Source organism: Candoia aspera, chromosome 1, assembly GCF_035149785.1.
Source record: "Candoia aspera isolate rCanAsp1 chromosome 1, rCanAsp1.hap2, whole genome shotgun sequence".
In the NCBI taxonomy this organism is placed as follows: Eukaryota; Metazoa; Chordata; class Lepidosauria; order Squamata; family Boidae; genus Candoia; species Candoia aspera.
Genome location: NC_086153.1, coordinates 101,081,589 through 101,102,320, shown reverse-complemented (window position 1 = coordinate 101,102,320; position 20,732 = coordinate 101,081,589).

Sequence of the window (20,732 nt, the reverse complement as noted above, 5' to 3'; positions counted from 1 at the left end):
TGTGTCTGTGTCTGTAGCCTAATGAGATTTTCATTAAGATCAAAATGCAATATAATGCGTATTTGCAAAGAGCTGCTTTCAGTTTCTTAATCCCTTGAAATACCATGTTCTATGTGTTAGATGGCTTACATATTTTATGTTAATTAAAGGAGAATGGATGGAATCTGTCAACATCAGAAGAGTGTAGTGCTAAACCCTGAGCTATTATGAAAATACTATGTGAAGCATTACTTCTTTTCAATTTTATGTGTCACGCTCAGCACTATAAAATCAGTAGAAGCAGGCTGATAGTGTTTCTAGTGGTAATCTTTCTTAGAAAGTCTTCTAAAAGCTGGTAAAATTCAATCAAAATGCAGACAACAGACCATTCCAAAGAATAAAGAATAACAGAATTGTGGAGTTAGAAGGGACCACAAAGATCACCTAGTTCAACCCCTTGCAGTGTGCATGAAAACCAATTAAACCATCTTCAGGAGGTGACTGTCCAGGCTCTTCTTAGAATAAACTATCTTCAGTGCCCACTAAGAGAGCCAGTTTGGTGTGGTGGATAAGGCAGCAGGCTAGAAACTGGGAGACTGTGAGTTCTAGTCCTGGCTTAGGCACAAAGCCAGCTGGGTGACTCTGGGCCGGTCCCTCTCTCTCAGCCTGAGAAGGGCAAGCCACTTCTGAAAATCTTGCCAAGAAAACTGCAGGGACTTGTCCAGGCAGTCACCAGGAATCAAAACTAACTCGAAGACATCCCCCTCACCCCCCCAAAAGTGCAAACTAACATCTTTAGATTGGGTATCATCGTGCCAAAGAATGCTGGGTATTGCAGGTTTCCTAGCAAAAAAAATCATTTAACCACTTTGCCTGTTTTTTCATTGTTTAAAATTTGTAGGGTTTACACTGCATTTCTTATTAATGCAGTTTTGACTATTGTACTGTAAACTGACTTGACATTGTTGTTGTTGTTGTTTTTAACAAAGCACTCAATTTTAAATAAATGCAAAGAAACAAATTGGGTAAATATGCCTACAGTCATCCCTGGTGCTATGAAGTAGAAAGCTGTTGGTATAACTACCTGGCTTCACAGAAAAAGCCGCTGACTTCCTCCAGGTAAACAGGACACAACCCAGGAAGCAGCATTTCTCCTGCCATCAAAGAGCTGAAAAAGAGGGTGCCTCCTAGGGGTTCCCAGGACCCTCCATCTTTGAATTTTTCCTAAGCTTAATGGGATGGCCACTGATTTCAGTGGGAAATGTAACAAACTTCCCGTTTCTTTAACACTTGCCCCTGCTTGTATCCCCCTGTCCTGTAAGATTAGGAGATCCTCTTGAATGTGGGAGAAGTAGGGTTTGGGGCTGCCAAAGGAAAAGAAAATTTGACAAAACACGCACACACACACCCTTTCCACACAGCTACTGTATCTTCTCAGCAGTTTTTAATCTGACCACATGAAAACTGGATCCATGTGGATCCATTAGGTTGTAATACCCTGGAAGCAATCCAACAACAAAATCTTAGAAATCTCCCTCTTCCACATGTCATTGCCCTTAGCCACTGAATGCAAATATAAGTCACCAATTACTGTCTCTGTTGCTGGAATTTATGAGATGACGGATGTCATCATCCATTGAACCATAGTGTCCTCCTCCAGCATATGCATACCTGACCTGCACATATGGGATTGGCCTATGAGGAAGAAATTGTATCAAACTCTGCCCACAAGTTCTGAAATGATGGTTTACAGTTGCAGAGTGATGCAAAGGGAAGCAGCATTCAAACATCTGATGTTCTGCTGCAATCAAAAGTGGTATTCAGTCTGCAACAGAATCTATTAAGATTAGATTTGTATTGTGCCTTTATTTTTGTACAACTCAAGGTGATATGCATAATGTTCCTGCCTCCAATTTTCCCCTGAACAACAACCCTGTAAGGTAGGTTGGCTGAGAGAGAGTGACTGGCCCAAACTCACCCAGCCACCCTCCCTTCAATGCCTAAGGGAGAACTAGAACTCACAGTCTCCCAGTTTCTAGTCCAGCATCTTAACCACTGCACCAAACTGGCTCTCTATATTTGAGGTGCTGATATAGTGTAATCTGGGCTACAGATGCCACTTCTTTCAGGTTCAGTGCAACATTTACCAGTGAGGGGAGATTGCAGTGCCTCCAGACTGAGGCTCCTGGAAAGAACTGTGTTAGAGATGGAGAATTTGGCCCCTGTTCTCACAGTGCCTGAGTGACAGTCTGTTCTTCCAATGATGAGACACCACTAGACTGTTTATTTAAACTGACTTCCATCCTTTTTACAGCTTTTTGCATTCTTGGAAATATAGACTATTTTCCTTTTTTCCCCTTTTTTCCTTTTTTCTTTTAATTAATTAGTAATTGTTCCAAACGGCAGCACACCATTACTCTGGGGCAGCCCACAAAATGCTGTGTTGGATAAACAAAAAGAAAGAATGGGCCAAGCTCTCTCTTCCTGGCTTTCTTCAATGCATGACTGAGCATTACCAGGCCAAAGTAAAAACAAGGGGGAATGAAATGTCGTACCTGGCAGTGGTGTTGAGAAGGACAGCATTTTCCTCAAAGGAGCAAATGTCTTGCTCCCGGGGTAAGGCCTTAGGGATTGCTCTATATTTTTATTTAAACTAATTAGGGCTTCAGTAATGTAGCAGATTATTCATTAAACCTAATCTAAATTTAGCTGGCATATGCTGCCTTCGTAGGCTTCTATTAACTTTTCTACAGAAAGTTCTGCAAAATATGTTTTAGCTCCTCCAGCCTTTGAAGAATGGTGACTTGTTCATTTTTAGACAGAAGGGCAAAAGAATCCCTTACTTCAGTTTCTTTCATTGAAACTGGAGAAGGAGAAGGGGTTAAGTCATTCACAAAAGCCGCATGCTCTTGGCTGTCCAATAATGAGGAAACAAGTGTACAAGTAAGGAATACCCCAGTGGCACCTTGTACCTCTCTCTCCTGGCAAAATGATGCATATCTAATACAGGGTGCTCACCCCAAAGCTGGGCAGAAATACTTGGTTAATTCTAACTCACAGGGTCACTGTAGTCCGTCTGCCCAGTCTCTAACTCTCGACCATGTGCTGGACATTAAGAATGACTTTTCATCTTCTATGCAGGCTTGTTCCCTTGAATGACTGTCACAATCTAATTGTCCCACAAGTATAATGTCCTGGAACATTGCAGGATGGCATGCCAAGCAATCCAGTCCAGGTTTTGTAGAATTTTTAAATCAATTTTCAATAATATTGTTTACAAGAGACATGGGATATTGAGCCCTTACAACTTAGAGATGTCTCATGTCATTCATTACCCACCCATCCAAATCTGAAGAGAGGCCCATCTTTAGGGGGTATTAGTATTCAATTATCTGATTCCTTGCACGTTTAAGTGGTGTCTGTCTTCAGAAGTGACATCTGTCTTCAGAATGTGATAGCAGTCTCTAGCCTAATTAATGAATTAATTAGGCTTCTGGCAAATGTCTATTTTCCATAGAAAAGATTAATAGCCCAAATTAATAAGTGTTGGAACTGTTTGGAAACCTGCCTTAGTGATCTAATTGTGCAGCATGCCGATTTTACTTTGCTAGTGGCTGGTGATTTTAATGCTAGAATGGAGCCAAATGATAAGGCTTTATTACAACAGTTTGATGCCCCATATTCTTCCCTTTATGGGGAGACCTCACAGAAGTCAAAAGATACTGGCATTAACACAGGGGGATGGTGACTATATTTCCTGTATTATTAAGTATTAAGGAGTATTAAGGATATTAGCCGCCTTGAATTATATACTAAAAAAAGTGGGATAATGTATGATTACACTGACAGATATTAAATGGCTGTATGCCTGGTGACTCTGAAGGAGACCTCACTCCTGGGGCTCCTGAGGAGTGTCTACCTTGGATTATACGTTAATATCAAAAATCGACCTATCTTTGTGTCAAGATTTCAGAGTGGTATTTCATGAAGGTAATGAGCACCTCCTAATACTGGGCCTGTGTTATGGAGATCACAGGAAAGGAAGGAGGGAGAGCCTTCCAAGGGGAAAAATGCACTCACAGTATAGAAGACCTTGGGTGCCCAGCCAAGAAGTTCAGGCAGGACCCACCTTAGAGTTTCTGGGGTTTTTCCCCTTACAGCCTGCTAGTTTTGCTCAGTTTTGCAAGATTCCGTTTATATGGTATAAACCATAAAGACCAGAGCTTCTTTCCTTGCTCAGCGTCATTTCTTCACCTTATTCCTGACAGCCTGGTTACCTTGGATGATAGTAGGCAGAATAGACAATAAGGCCCCAAGCCCTTATCTGCCAATGGCAGTTACAGTGTATCAGGCCAAAATGGACCACCAAGTTAGCCTCTGCTGCATCCTAGTTCTTTAATGCTCCCCAAACTGTCCTCTTAACAGCGGTCTCTATTGACTTTGAGTAGCTCTAACATAAGACTAGTAAGACTGTCTTTCAAAGTCTTACTAGTATCACCCAAAATTAAATCTAGCCCACAGCTCTACCATCTGCATCAACCAGTTAGGAAATCTAAATCATGGTTCGATAAAGAATATGATCTGGTTAAAACCCAGGTAATGCAGGTATATAAGAGGGCCAGTTTAGCCAATAATCCTTACTCCTGTGAAATCTTTTATTAGCATAAAAGGAGATAAAAGAAGCTATTAAAGGAAAAGAAGAACAAATATGCCCAGGAATCTTGGGCAGAGTTTTATCAGGCCATAACAAACAAAAACCACAGGTTATTTTGGCTTCTAATATCAAAAATTAAAGTTAACACAAAGCCAGAAAACTATATCAATTCAATTCCCACTTGACATTTGGTACAGAAAATGCCTGTACCAAATGTCAAGGGGGATTGAATTGATATAGTTCTGAATTTGAAGTTGAACTTTGTACAAATGATGAACATATTATTGCTAAGATGTATAAACTTTTATTGAAGTTAGAAACAGAAGATGACCAAGTTAAAGACCATATGATAAAAAGGACAAAAACAAAAAATTGGACACAGTATATACTGTATATGGAACAGTGGGAGAACATGTGGATGAAAGGATTGAAATTACATTATGCTATAATCTTAAAGAAAGTTTCTGTAAAATGATGTATTGTTGGTATTTGTCACCAGATAAATTGTCAAAAATGTATAAAGGGGTCTCAAATGTATGTTGGAAATATGCACAAGAGGGGACTTCTTACCATCTTTGGTGGACTTGTAAGAAAGTTAAAAAAATTGGGGTTCAAATATACACTTTAATCCAGAAGATTTTAAAGACTAATACACAACTGAAACCAGAGATTTTCTTTCGAGTCTTATGGATAAGCAATTAGAAAGCGCTCATGGTACTTTATTTCTATATATGATAACAGCGGCAAGGCTTCTATATGCACAGAGGTGGAAAGAGGCAACATTACCTGTTATGGAAGAATGGATGGTGAAGTTGATGGAGTTAGCAGAGTTGGCAAAACTGACAGCCTTGATTAGGGAAAAGACCTTATCAGATTTTATTGCTACCTGGAAGCCTCTTCTGGACTTTTTGCATAAAACTGAAAAAAATGAAATTGTGATACTTGGATTTGATTATTAGATAAAGAGTAGACAGTAGAAATAATGGAAAATATTTGGTAAATGTAGAGTAAGAGCTTGATGTAAATATGTACCAATATAACAAAGAAGGTCAGGAGTCAATTCTTTTCCTTATGTTGCTTTTTCTAGCTTTTCTCGCTTTTTTTTTCTTTTTTGTATCTTTGATGCTTTCACTTTTTCTTTACTTTCTCCTATTCTATTTACCTTAATCTTTGTTTGTTTTTATGTTTGTATTTTAAAAAAAATTAATAAAGTTTGTTTTTTAAAAAAAGACATTTGGTACAGGCATTTTCAAAGTGTATTTTCATCTACCCAGGATTGTATGTCAAATATTCTGGTATTAGAGGACCCTATTCCATAATGACCACCAGTAATCCATGTGAAATACAAAAACTAATTGTGCAACAAAAAATTATAAAGCTCCTGGTTCAGATTTAATTCCTCCAGAATTCTTAAAGTTAAAACCATCACGGTGGGTTTCAGTGTTAGCTCCAGTTTTCAGCATTATAAATTCCTCCATGGTAATTCCTAAAAACTGGCTTAATTCCATCACTCTCCCAATATATAAGAAAGGAGATAGACAAGATTCTGTCACTACTGCCTAGTTAGTCTTCTTTGGTAACTAGTAAGTTCTATGCTAGATTTCTCTGCCACAAAATTACAGGACTGGATGTATTCTGAGAATTTATACTGCCAGAATAGGCAGGATTTAGGGATGGACATTCAACAATAAATCAGTGCCTAATATTACATCATTTGGCAGAAAAATACTATAAACTTCCACATGGAGCTCTTTTTGCTGCCTTTATTGACTTAAAGACAGCTTTTGATTCCTTTCCCTGAGAAAAACTTCGGAGGAAATTAGCTAACTCATCGATTGATCATTGTCTTCTTAATCTGATCATTCAGTTACACTGCAATACCACTATGCAAGTTAATGGCAGTAATTCTGGTGATCTAATGGAACATATCCCCACTCATAAAGGGGTTAAGTAAGGATGTATACTAGCCCTCCTTTCCAGACTTTTATCCTCCATCCCTCACTGGGGGACTTACTTGATTGTCCAGTTCCAATTCTTCTGTATGAGGATGATGCAGTTATTATTTTGGTTTCAAAAACTGGGCTATGTAGAGGACTCAAGGAATTTTCAAGGTACTGTGATAGAGAACACCTTGAAATAAACTATCAAAAAACAGAAGTTCTGTTTTTTCCAGAAGATGTTCTGATAATCCATCAAGCTGACAGTTAATGGCAGACCCACTGAGCAGGTGAAATCATTTAAATACCTAGGTATTCACTTTTGATCCAGCACATGCTGGAGGCATCCAATAAGAGAGCTATGAAAGTTCAGAAATTATCTCTAGCAATCAACAAATTTGCTAGTTGGCAGTAGAACAACTTTGCCCCTGCAGCCATTAAACTATTCAAGGCCAAAGTTCTTGACATGCTGCTATATGGATCTCAGATGTGTATTTACAAAAACTTCTCAATCCTTGAACAAATTCAAACAAAATTCTTAAAATTAATAGCTCTTATCCCATACTCAACTTCAAGGACTAGGCTGCATCTCATTTGAGACCCAGGCAAGATTATGTCGTCTAAGATTCTGGGTAAAACAAATCATGTATATGGTATATCTCATTCTATATGATATACATCAATCTACTCTGGAAAAAACAAATAGATCAAGATCTGAGACAGTGTGGACAGTCAATACCAGCCTTACTTGCTTTAGGCCTAGAAAAAACCCTGGTAGAACTTAAGAGGGTATGGGAGTTAGACATTCAGATAGACATTCAGAGGGACACCTCTTCCTGATTACATCAGCCCATCCCATTCAATCTGGCAGAGAAGGCATGTTGCGGATACCATCTGCCAGGGACTTACTTTTGGTGGGTCCCAGGAGATGGCCCTTCTCTGCCATGGCACCCGCTTATGGAACATTCTCCCCTCCAAACTCCAGTTAGCTCCATCCCTGCTATTGTTTCAGAATTCCCTTAAGATCTGGTTATGTCACCAGACCTGGGGGTCCCAGGGAACTGGAGACATTCTGAGATGGCTCCACTGTGGCTGATATTTTTGCTCTCTCCATGTGGTTTGTATATTTTAAACTTTTTATAATATTTTCCTTTTTAATAATGATTTTTTATATTTTTATAATGATAATATGTATCTGTGATTTTGTTCAATAGTTGTACGTTGCCCAGAGTCAGAGTTTTGTGAGATAGGTGGCTATATAAAAGTGATTGATATAGATAGATAGATAGATAGATAGATAGATAGATAGATAGATAGACAGACAGACAGACAGACAGACAGACAGACAGACAGACAGACAGAGCCACACTATCCCATCTCTCATACAAATTGCTCTCTCCCCCTGGACACTCCCTAATTACTTCTATATAATTCTGTACACCCCACACAGAAGGGTCTTCTCCCTAGCCTGTGTAGATGCTTACCTTACTAGCGTGACAGCTGACCGATATGCCAAACTTCCATATGAAGACTGTATTTGCTCAAACATAGGTTGACTCTGTTTCACACATCCTTTTAAAGTGCCCACTGTACTCGAACTGGTGATCAGATGTCAGGCTCTGCCTGCTAACCAGTAAAGACGCAGACGCTAGCGTGGGCTTAGGTTCTGGCTTTATTGATAGAACAGAATGCATGCCATTTTGAAAAGCTGAGAGTGAGTGGAGCACGCCAGAACGGGATTTAAATAGCCCGCGCCGGTCAGCGCTCCACCCCTTCTTACTCTGGGTGTGCCCCGAGCCCCGTTGGTTCCGTTGCCGGTAGGTGAGGGGTCGTGGAGCCCCTCCTGTGCTTCGGGCGTTTCCTTGACTGTTTTCCCGGCCGGTGATGGTTCATTGCCATCGGTCACCAAGCGGGAGGGGCAGCCGTGTAGGCGGTACACGTGTACTAGGAACAGTTTCTCCAGCTGTTGGGCTGACGGGATCGAGGTGCAGGGGATGAAATGTGCTTGTTTTGAAAAGTAGTCTTTTACCACCCAAATGACTGTTTTCTTTTGGCTGGGCGGTGAGTCGACTATGAAGTCCATTGAGATTTCATCCCAAGGGCGGGAGGGTTCAGCCATGGGTTGCAGCAGCCCCTGGGGTTTGCCAGCTGGTCGCTTGGCCATAGCGCACACTGGGCAGGATGCCACATACGTCTTGACATCCTTCCTCAGCAAGGGCCACCAAAACTGTCTCCGAGTCAGGTGTAGGGTTTTCAAGAACCCGAAGTGACCAGCCTGTTTGATGTCATGCGATCTGTTGAGGATCGCCTGCTGTTGTGAGTCAGGTACATATAACCTTCCCTCCGCCCATGCGAGGTCCTGGTCCATGGTGACCTTGTTGGGGTTGGTGGGGAGCCAGGGGTCAGATTTCAATGCCGTTATGAAATCTGCCCGTAGCCCACCTGGTATTTGAGGTTGCCTGCGTGTAGGGGCGGGCTGCCTCGTAGTTGTTTGTGAGGGGGGGGGCAGGCACCCGAGCGCGACCCTGGGTGACCACTGCCATACCCAGCTGGGAATCGGAAAGCACCATCCCTACAATGTCAGAGATAGACTCTGCATCCTGGGGCAGTCGGGAGAGTGCGTCTGCCAGGAAGTTCTTTTTGCCTGGTATGAACTTCAGCTGGAAGTTGAGCCGGCTGAAGAACTGAGCCCATCGTATTTGCTTGGGACTGAGGCACCGGGGCGTAAAGAGCGCCTCAAGGTTGCAGTGGTCTGTCCAGACCTCAAACGGGCAAGTTGCCCCTTCCAAAAGGTGACGCCAAGCCTCCAGCACTGCTTTAACTGCAAATGCTTCCTTTTCCCATACGTGCCAGCACACCTCTGTCTCCGAGAATTTCCTCGAGAGGTAGGCGCATGGCTTCAGGAGTCCCGCGGAATCCTTTTGCAGCAGGATGGCGCCTATTGAGAAGTCAGAGGCATCCACCTGCACCACAAAAGGTCATTCGGGGTCCGGGTGAGCTAGGATTGGCTCTGCTGTGAACAGTGCTTTTAGCCTGTCAAACGCGGTTTGACAGGCAGGAGTCCAATTAAGTATGCCCCCCGGGTTTTTTACCTTGCGCGTCTCCCCGACCCCCTCGGTCTTGAGCAAATCGGTTAAGGGTAGGGTGATTTCCACGAACCCCCTCGCGAAGGACCTATAGAAATTTGCGAACCCGAGGAAGCTTTGAAGCTGGTGCCTGGTGCGTGGACGTTCCCAGCTCAAAAGTGCCTGGACCTTCGCGGGGTCCATTTCTACGCCTTTGTCAGAGATTCTGTACTCTAGGTAGTCCAAGCACAATTTGTGGAATTTGCACTTGGACAGCTTAGTGTAGAGTTTGGCTTTCCAGAGCTTAGTGAGGACTTGCCTCACCAACCTCTCGTGTTCCCTCTGCGTCCTCGTGTAGATGAGGACATCATCCAGGTAAACCAGTACGCCTTTGAATAGGTGTTCATGCAGTACCTCGTTGATGAGTTGCATGAAGACCCCCGGGGCCCCCGCAAGACCGAATGGCAGTACCTTGTATTGGAAGGAGCCCAAGGGGCAGTTGAATGCTGTTTTCCACTTGTCCCCCTCCCTGATGCAGATTCTGTAATACGCCTCGCGGAGGTCGAGTTTGGAAAACACCCTTCCCTTTGACAGGTGTGCTAGCATGTCCTTTATGAGGGGTAGGGGGTATTTGTTGGATAGGGAAGCGGAATTTAATCCGTGGTAATCGGTGCATAGTCTCAGGGTGCCGTCCTTCTTTTCCCAAAATAGGACAGGTGCTCCAACCAGCGAGTTCACTGGATCTATGAAGCCCCTGGAGAGGTTTTTATCCAAGAATTCCCGCAGCGCCGCTAATTCTCTCTGGGTCATGGGGTAGATCTTGGGCTTGGGTAATGGGACGTCTGGTAGTAGTTCAATTGTGCAGTCCGTCTTGCGGTGGGGGGTTAATTGGTCCGCCTCTTCTTCTCCAAAGACATCTGCAAAGTCTGCATATTGCTCCAGCAGTCCTTCGGGGGGGGGGGGTCGTGGGTGTGGTCGACGACTTCTGCCCTCCCCACCATCAGAGCAGATGGTTTGTCTGGTGTCAGTGCCTGGTAGACCCCATCTTTGAACTTGATGGAACGTGTCCTCCAGTCTATGTGTGGGTTGTTGCGTGCCAGCCAGGGGATCCCCAGCACTACTATGGGTTTCCCTATCTGGGTCACCACAAAGTTTATTGATTCCTTGTGGGTGCCCATTGTCAGGGTGACCATTCCGGTCCTCTGGGTGGCCGGTCTCCCCCCCGCTGTAGAACCGTCTAGTTGATGGAATGCCAGCAGTTTAGGGAGGGGAAAACAGGGCAGTTTTAGTGCAGCGACAATGTCGCTGGGTGGATCAGATTTCTGGAGCACCCAGAATCCACCATAGCTTCGGCCGCAATGGCTCTAGGGCCGTAAGAGAGTTCAATTGTCCCTGCCAGGATGGAGCAATCATCACTCACCCTGGGGTTGTTGCGCCCCTTCTTCACCACCTGCCCAGCGGCGCTGCTTAGAGCAGGTGGGGAGCGGGTGGATCAGATTTCTGGAGCACCCAGAATCCACCATAGCTTCGGCCACAATGGCTCTAGGGCCGTAAGAGAGTTCAATTGTCCCTGCCAGGATGGGGCAATCGTCACTCACCCTGGGGTTGTTGCGCCCCTTCTTCACCACCTGCCCAGCGGCGCTGCTTAGAGCAGGTGGGGAGCATTTTCTGCTGGCTGTTCTTGGGCGTTGATCGCATCCCCTGCGAGGTAGGCATCCGCGTCATCGTCCGGGGTTGCTAACGCTCCTGTCAGCCATCTGGGGGGGGGGGGTTGGATGGCTTGTGCGGCGTCTTCGGTGTGAGTCTGGGCAGGCGATCCGTTGTCCTGTTTGTGAAACAGTCCGCCACTCGGTGGCCCATTTTCCTGCACCTGGTACACTATCCGTGGGCAAGCCTCCGTTGTTGGTCTGCGTGCCAGGTTGGGCCCGACTGTGGGACTGGTCCTCTTGTGCTGGGCGGGGTTTTGTCATCTACGGTTGCGAGCAGGAACGTGCGCTGAGCATGCTCTGCTTTTCCAGCTAGGCAAATCCACCCGTTAAGGGAGGCTGGGTTGTCCCTGTAGAGTGCCCATTGAAGCACCTCCTGGTGGAGACCACGCTTGAACATGTCGATCAGGGTGGCCTCAGACCATTCCGTGATTTTGCCTGCGAGCACCTTGAACTCGAGGGTGTAGTCGGCCACCGTTTTCTTCCCTGGCGTAGTGCTTGAAGTGTGCACTTGGCCCTTTCCTTTGCCAGGGGGTCCTCAAAGTAATGCTTCAACTCGGTGAGGAAGTCGTGGAAATTGGCCAAGGCTGGGGCTCCAGACTCGGACATCTGCACGTACCAGTCCGCAGCCCTGTCTTGGAACTTGGTGGCCACCGCCGAGATTTTAGCGGCTTCTGTGTTGAAGCAATGGCTGTATTGGGCCATGTAGTCCCTCGCATTTGTTAGAAAGAAGGACAGTTTCGTAGGGTTCCCGTCAAATTGTACGGGGAAGTCTTTGGCGAACCTCCTAATTTGCGGGTCCCCTACCTGTGAGTGGTGAGGGATGGCTCCCACTGGCCTGGGGCCGCGAATCCCTGTGACAGAGTCTCGTGCTTGGCCCCTTCCGCTTGGGGTTGTTGGCGGGGTGGGTTGGGATTGCCCCAATCCCCTCTTGCCCCCTGTGCCGCCTCAGTCTTGGAGCGCTCACTGACGATTGTTGCTAGGGACTGGAGCATATGTTCCAGGTCTCGTACCTTGGCTTTCAGGGTCATGTCCTCATCTGCCGATGTCGGGGACAGGAGCAGGTGCTCAAGGTATCGTACCCTGGCTTCCAGGGCCGTGACCCTGTCTGGCGTGCCCTGGTTGTCCAATGTCGGTGCTGCCAGATGCTGTCCGGTACGTAGTCTTGCGCCTTCCTGCTCGGGCATTTGGGGGTAGCGGAGCCTCCAGGTGGAGTAAGGTGTTCCCGTCCAGGGTCCTGCTCCGCCGGCCCAAGTGAGGAGTTGCTGGTCCCCGACTTCATCTTCCGTCGGGGTTCTCCCATCTGGGTTGGAGCCCCAGGTCTGAAACTGGGGTGCGGTGTGGGCAGGGAGGGTGTCCATGTCCCCTTTTGGGTGTGCTGCCTCCAGCCGCTGTCGGGTCACCTCTGCCTCTTGCAGGCCATCCTTCACGCCTCTGGTGCAAAGTGCTGGCTCCATCGCTGTCCCCGGTTCCGTTTTTCACCAGTTGGTCTCTCCCGCGGAAAAATTTTCGTCTGGTGGAGCTTGGCGATTTGGGTTTGGTGACTCTCAGCTTTATGTCAGGCTCTGCCTGCTAACCAGTAAAGATGCAGACACTAGTGTAGGCTTAGGTTCTGGTTTTATTTGAGTATAGAATGCATGCCCTTAGAAAAGCTGAGAGTGAGTGGAGCGCGCCGGAACGGGATTTAAATAGCCCGCACCGGTCAGCGCTCCACCCCTTCTTACTCCAGGTGCGCCCCGAGCCCCGTTGGTTCCATTGCTGGTAGGTGAGGGGTTGTGGAGCCCCTCCTGTGCTTCGGGCGTTTCCTTGACTGTTTTCCCGGCCAGTGATGGTTCATTGCCGGGCGATCAGATTCGTAATCTTTTTGACAGCTCGGGCGTGCCTTGTGGTCTGGTCTTGTCAATTACCTTCTTTGCAACATTGTATCTCTCTCTTCTGTGCCTCTGGCTAGAGTCGATACTTTGTTGCCAGCACCTGTTGCTCTCTTTTGTTAGCTAGTTGCCTTTTCCCTTAATCCGCCCGGTACCCATTTCCCTGTATTGTTATGCGAGCTGTTGCGATGTCACAAGCATCACAACGGTGATCATGACATCAGAGCTAATATACCTGCTCTTGAGCCTGATAAACTCCACTTGAGATGAGGAGATTGAAGTATATGACCAATACCCAGGTGTTTCAAAGGCAGTAGCAAATTTTTTATTTATAGCCTTAGTTTATAGAAACTGTTTGGTGTCCTTAATGAAATATTAACTTTATAGGGTTTCTTCCTTTTATATATGTATGTACTGTTACTTATGCATGTATTAATGGTGTGCTGTATTTTAAGTTCTGTGACTTGGTCTTGGACTAAAAATAAATAAATAAATGATTTTTTTCCCTCTTTAACTAAAGATGATATAGAAAGACTCTATATCAATAATGCTCCAATCTTCACATTTCAAAGAAACTGACTTTTAAGCTACACTTAATAAAAGTAAGACTAAAATCAGAATTGCATTCTAGTTTCCAAGGACACTTAAAATCATTTTCTTAATTGTCCTTGGCAATCTTTTCAATATAAATACTGACATTAATTAATGGTGTACTGACATTTTTTTTAATCCATTAAGCCTTACTTACACAATGGGCATTTTATTCTCCAAGCATTCTTTTCAGGATCTGTATCTACAGCAAGACTAACTCACAGAAGCATGGATGGCATTTATTAACTGAAGCACTCAATTGTTTGGGAAACCAACTGAATGAAGGCAAGCTCAATGTTGCTGTAAAATGTATTCTAACATTGCCCTTCTTAAGAGAGATTTTAATGTCCAGATTAGTATCAGTGTTTAATTGACAGCCTCTTCACTTAATTAATTACCAGTTATTGTGACAAGAGAGATAATCCAGACAAAAGCATTTGTGTTATGTACAACTATCATTATCAAAATAAAGATGAGGGTGTCATGCCCAGAGGGAGTGGTAGGGGTGGGAGAATCTCTTTGCACTTTCCATGTAACAACATGATTTTTCTTTTATGAGTTTCAGAGGAAGAGAAGACTTCTGGGAAAGAAATGGCAAACTGAAGATGGCTCCACTAAAGACAACCGCAGTGGAATGAAGAGTTGATGAGTAGACTGGCTCTTCATAATTCCTCTCTGGACAAGGAGAGGACTTGAGATCACTCACAAGTGCTCCATACAGTTGCTCCTCATGAGGAGACTGCAAGACAGTGGTCTCCAATGGGTTTAATGCTCTGGGAGAAGAGGGGATAGTCATCTTGCTTAAACCACAGTCTGCTCCTTTAAGGACACTGGGTTCACAGCACCGGGTTAGTTTCCTGCAATCCTTAGCAAAAGAAGTTTTAAATACAAGCTTAAGGACTTAAAAAAAAGGGGGGGGGAGGATAAACCACATAAGGGTGATTAGAATGTTGATTTTGGGAAGTTACAAATGGACTAAGGGTCCAGGTGTATTTAAAATAAGAGTTTGGAATTAATTATAAGAATCCTTCCCATGGGAAAATGCTTTTGTTTTGAATTATTTAAAAAAACATGATAGAATGGGACTTTGAAGGTTGGAGATTAGAGGGAACCAGAAGGAACTAAAGATTACAGTTAAAGAAGAACATTTAAATTTGACTTACTAACACAGAATGGAGCAAAATACTTTAGCACTGATGTATTGAAGGATATTTGTGAACAATGGACCCAGAAGTTAATTTTAAGAGTGTCTGCCATTATAGATAAACTGTGTTTAAAAGATGATATGGAACAAGGTATACCAAACAAGACAGAGACTGATCTGAAAGTGGATTTAAAAATGACAGGCTACAAGAATGATATGGAAAAAGATGCTATGCTGGATATACAAATGAAACCAGCTGTGGTCTTAATAATTAAAAGGGATATACAAATAACAAACCAAGAGAGAGACCTGGATAACTTTCCTATATTGGATTACAAAAGAGACTTGTTAAAGCTTTGAAGAATTTTGTGAGAAGGGACAAAGAAAAAATGAAAAGAATTCAAGTTCTAGGACACTATCTGAAAGGACTAAAGATCAAAATTGTTAAAAGTAAAAGGAAGGTATATAAAGTTGGTTTATTTGATCAAGGTTAAAATAGGTATGTTGTTATCTCTGGTAACCCTTAATGGACCTTTGCTGATCTGGACTGAATTGACAAGGCTTTAAGGATTTGTTTATAGATAGATGGGAAATGGAAAGAAGAGATCATTTGTTGTATTTTAAGAGAAGGTGATAAGTTACTAAAATTGTTTATACTTGTTGTGATGAAGGGGGAAGTAATTTCTTTATATATTTCTTTCCTTTTTTCAACTATATTCTTATTTTTTCTTTCTTTTCAATTTTTCTTGCTATTTTTTTCCTTTCTGCACTATATTTTCTTTTTATTCTTTTCTTTTTTTTAGTTTGTATTAGTTTTTATCTTTTTAATTGTAATGTTTAATAGAATTACTATTAAAATAAGTTTCAGAGGAAAGAAATATCTTAATATCCAAAAAGCCATTAACAACCAAATTTCATAAGTGATTAAGAAAGGAAGTATGCAAACCCAGTGTCCGTCTGAAGGCTCCGAACTGTGGCTTGGGCAGAGATGACTTCCCTCAACTCCCAGAACTGTAAAACCTGCCAGAGACCACTTTGTTATGGTCTCCTCGCAGGGAGCCACTGCATGGAACACTTGTGGGCAATCCTGGTCCTCTCCTTGCTCTGGAGAGGAATCCTGAGGATCTGATCCATTTGCTGGCTCCTTGTTCTGCTGTGTTTGTAGGTTCTGCTCTCGTGGAGCTGTCTTCAGTCTGCCATTGCTTCCCCAGGAGTCCAGTGATGCTGCTTTTCAAAGGAAGGCAGAGCATTTGTATTTTCAATCTGTTATTGAGAGAAACTTAATGCTGCAATTCACTCTTCATTACAAGAAAACACAGGCAGGGAGAAATTGCAAATATACTCTATAAGTGTTCATGCACAAAAGAAAAGCAGAGAAAAACGGCCTTGACCATTAAAAACCTACCCACTAAATAATTGTTCAAATCCATATAGCTGACACTGCCCCCGCAAAGTGGGGGGAAGTCTTCTTGGTTACCTTCCTCCCTTTTTCCTAATGCTACACAGAGACCTTATAAACTGCATAGCTCTTGTCAGGTCTAAACCAGTTTTCCTAACCTGATGCTTTCCAAAGGTATTGGACACAGGATCATTGAAAACAATCAGAGTTTGTGTTCAACACCCCTGTAGAACCCTCAGAGTTCTACTCCTGATCAGTCTCGATTCCCTTGATTCTCTGCCTTTTTTTTTACTCTCCAGCTCATTTGCTTTATCAGCCTATCCCCTTCTTCCCGAAGAAGTATAGCCCCTGTCAATCAGTTTTACAGATTATATGCAATCAACAGACCAATAACAGTTATATTTTCCAGTTTTATACCAGTTTTACTTTCTCTTGGTCCCTCTCTTACACATCATGTATCCATATCTACAAAGCTTCTTCAATTCTCTGGCTTCTAGATAATCATCAACTCTGTGATATTTCCTTCAAGCAGGGTTCTAACATCTACATCTACTTAACTAGAAGAAAGTTCAACAGAACAATGCATTGCATCCCCAGCTTCTTGGAACTTGGCCAGTCTTCCCAGCATTCCTACTTTCCTTCCAGGCCTGGAGTTAGACTCCAAGATGGGTGGGGCAAATGTCAGGAATCACAAGTTGTACAGAGTTTATTGCCACCCACAATGCTGTCCTTAATATCTCTTGCCTAGTTCTCTGCCACGGTGTCATGTTCATCGTTCCAATGCTTTGCCTACATCATAACGTTTCACATGTCATGTTTCTGACCCGTGTCTATCACTTGTGGGGTGGGGAATGCCAGCCCTGCCAGGCTGTTATCTTTGTGTTACCCTGAAGGAATGTATGTTTGGGTTAGTGACTCTGTTCAAGGTTACTTTCTCAGGCCGATGTGGGTAATGGTTGCTAACACCTGGGAGGGGGTGGTTGCTAGGAGGGAGGGAGGGTGGGGCTGGTTTTGAAGCGAGGGTTTTTAGTTTGTATTTGGCGTGCTTTTGCTCATTCTCAGCTTTCTTCGTATTTGCATACTATCCTTTCAATAAATCAGTTTTATTCACTAAACTCTGGTGAGACTGACTTCGTTGGGATAAGGCAATCATTACATAAAGCTGAGAATCATCAAAGAACTTTATCCCACTAGCCCCTAGCCAGGTTACCTGTGACGGGGAGCGCTAGCGATGTCTGTACTACGAGAAGCCGAGTGGATTGAGGAGGAGCCGGACACCATGATGGTGCAGGTGGCCCGGAGCGCCCGCACGGAGAGGGCAGCCTGCCGGGAACAGCTGGGGCTACAACCCGGCGAACAGTTGGTAACGTCGGAAACGACGGGCACGTCAGGGGCCGAATATAGAACGGGGGACGAGGATGAGGACTCCACTGTAGGGGACGCCCAAGAGGTCCGGAAACCAGGACCTCCTTTGTCACCCACAGTGGTAGTGGTAACCAGTGCGGCTGAAGAATCGGTCACCCCCGCGCGAATGAAGGCTTTAGAGGAGAAGTTGGAGTCTTTGGCGGTGTTGCTAAAGGAAAGCCATGGGAAGTCGGGGTCGGCTGAGGGAAGACAAAAGGGTGCTAGGGAGCAGAGCGCTAACCCGGAGTCACCACCCCCATCCCCGCGGAGAAGAGGTCGGACTCGGTTCCGACAGTCAGCGACAGGGAGGAGGACCCTAGACATGACTGGGAAAGCCGAACGGCTGGAGGCGGCGAGACCCCCCCCCCTTTCCTGTGAAGTTTGACGACGATCCTACGAAGCTGTCTTTCTTCATTACTAATGCTAATAGCTACATGGAGGATTGGGAGCAGAGCTTCCGCTCCAAGAGGGGGAAAATCAATGCCATTGCAAATAGGCTGAAGGGGAGGGTACGTCCAGCTGTGTCAGGCAGAGGCCCCAAAGCTAGAAGACTTTGAGGAGTTCCTCTGGGCGCTAAAACAACACTTTGAGGACCCTCTGGCACAAGAGAGGGCGAAACGGGCTCTGAAGAATCTGGCCCAAGGGTCGCTTTCAGTGGCCGATTATGTGTTAGAATTCAAAGCACTGGCCGGAAAAGTTGAGGATTGGTCCCAGTCCACCCTAGTAGAGCTGTTTAAAGATGGGCTGGAAACTGAGGTCCTTCGGTGGGCTCTGGGGCGTGATGACCCAAAGACTTTGTATGGGTGGATTCAACTAGCTGGCAGCGCTGAAAATGCCCTGGAAACCTTCGCCCATCGTAAGGCGGTGAAGCAAGGCAAAACCATCAAAAGCGCCCGAGCTCCGATCTCTTCAGGACGACCCAGCCAGCGGGTGTGGGAAGCGGAGAGGGAGCATCGCTTTGCTAAGGGACAATGTTTATGCTGCGGGAAGGAAGGGCGGCATGCCCAAAAAGACAAGCCGAAGATCGCCCAGCTAAACCGGCTGGGAAATCGCCATCCCTACCAAGGAAGATGAAAGCCGCCCTGGCCGAGGTGGAACCCGAAGGCATCCCCTTCTTTGGAGAAGAGAGGGGACAGGAGACCGAGGAGCCAGCGGGAAACGCCAGCCACCTACTTTGAAGGGCGCCGTGGGGCAGGTGGAAGAAGAAGAAGATGGGCACGACCATGTTTCGGTGAGTGGGGATTTCCCTACCCTGACCGTTAGAGTGAAGTTGGGGTCTAGCACCCGAACCATAAAACTGTGGGCCATGGTTGATTCGGGGTGTTCACGGTCCTTGATGCACCCCGACGTGGTTACTGCGTTGGGGTTACCCACGTTCCCTTTAAAGAGGCCAATGAGCTTTACCCAGTTGGACGGGACCATGGCAGGGGGGAAACCAGTCACCCACTCTACCGGGATGGTTGCCTTACAAATGGGCAGCCACTGAGAAAAATTACCATTTATTGTGGCACCGGTAGGTGAACCTTTGGTCATCTTGGGGATGCCCTGGTTTGTACGGCAAAATCCCTTCATAAACTGGGTGCATCGAACGGTAACGTTTGCAGATGGATTTTATAAAGCCCCTGCGAAAGACCAACTAGACGACAACGAGGTGGGACGGGCAGCAACCACTTCCCTGCAAGTCCTCGAGCTGCCGGAAGGGCTGCCGGAGCAATACCAGGACTTTGCAGATGTGTTTGGTGAAAAGGAGGCGGATCGGCTGCCGCCTCATCGCAAAACTGACTGTGCCATAGAATTTGTTCCTAATGTGAAACTGCCTAGTCCAAAAATTTATTCTATGACCTAGAAGGAGCTGGCAACACTACGAGAGTTCATTGACAAAAATCTAGCTAGGGATTTCATTGAACCGGCCAGCTCTCCAGTAGGCGCACCTGTATTGTTTCGACCAAAGAAGGATGGCACTTTGAGACTGTGTACAGATTTCCGTGGGCTCAATGCAGTATCGATATTAAATAAATATCCTTTGCCCCTAATAAAGGACATGCTAACACATCTGGCAAAGGGGAAAATATTCTCTAAGCTGGACTTGAGGGAGGCATATTTCCGTATTCGCATACGGGAGGGGGATGAATGGAAAACTGTGTTTAATTGTCCTTTGGGTGCTTTTCAATATAAAGTGCTACCATTTGGATTGGCGGGAGCACCAGGGGTTTTTATGCAACTTATCAATGAGGTCTTGCATGACCACCTATTTAAAGGGGTATTGGTGTATTTAGATGATGTTTTAATATATACTGAAACAATGGAGGAACATATATATCTAGTCAGACAAGTTCTGAGCAAACTGAGAAAGGCAGAATTGTATGCTAAACTGTCAAAATGTGCATTTCATAAGTCGCAAATTGATTATCTGGGCTATAGGATTTCCGATAAGGGAATTGAAATGGATCCTGCTAAAATTGAAGCCATTTTGGCATGGGAGCCACCATGCAAGCGTAAGCAGCTCCAAAGTCTCCTTAGATTCGTGAATTTTTATCAGCCCTTCATCCAGGGGTTCGTGGAAATTGCGCTACCCCTCACTGAGTTGCTCAAAACTAAAGGTTTGGGGGACACACGGAGGGTGAAAAATCCAGGAGCGCTGCTAAAATGGACACCCGCATGCCAGAGGGCTTTTCAGACCCTTAAACAGCTGTTTACGTCCGAACCCATTCTGCAGCATCCTGATCCTGACAAACCATTTGTGGTACAGGTGGACGCTTCTGATTTCTCAATTGGAGCTCTGTTAATGCAAAAGGACAACCTGGGACAGTTAAAGCCGTGTGCCTACCTCTCCCGTAAATTTTCAGAGACAGAAAGGAGATGGCACGTTTGGGAGAAAGAGGCTTTTGCGGTTAAAGCTGCTTTGGAAAGCTGGCGTCACTTATTGGAGGGGGCTACCCACCCTTTCGAGGTTTGGACTGATCATAAAAACCTGGAAGCACT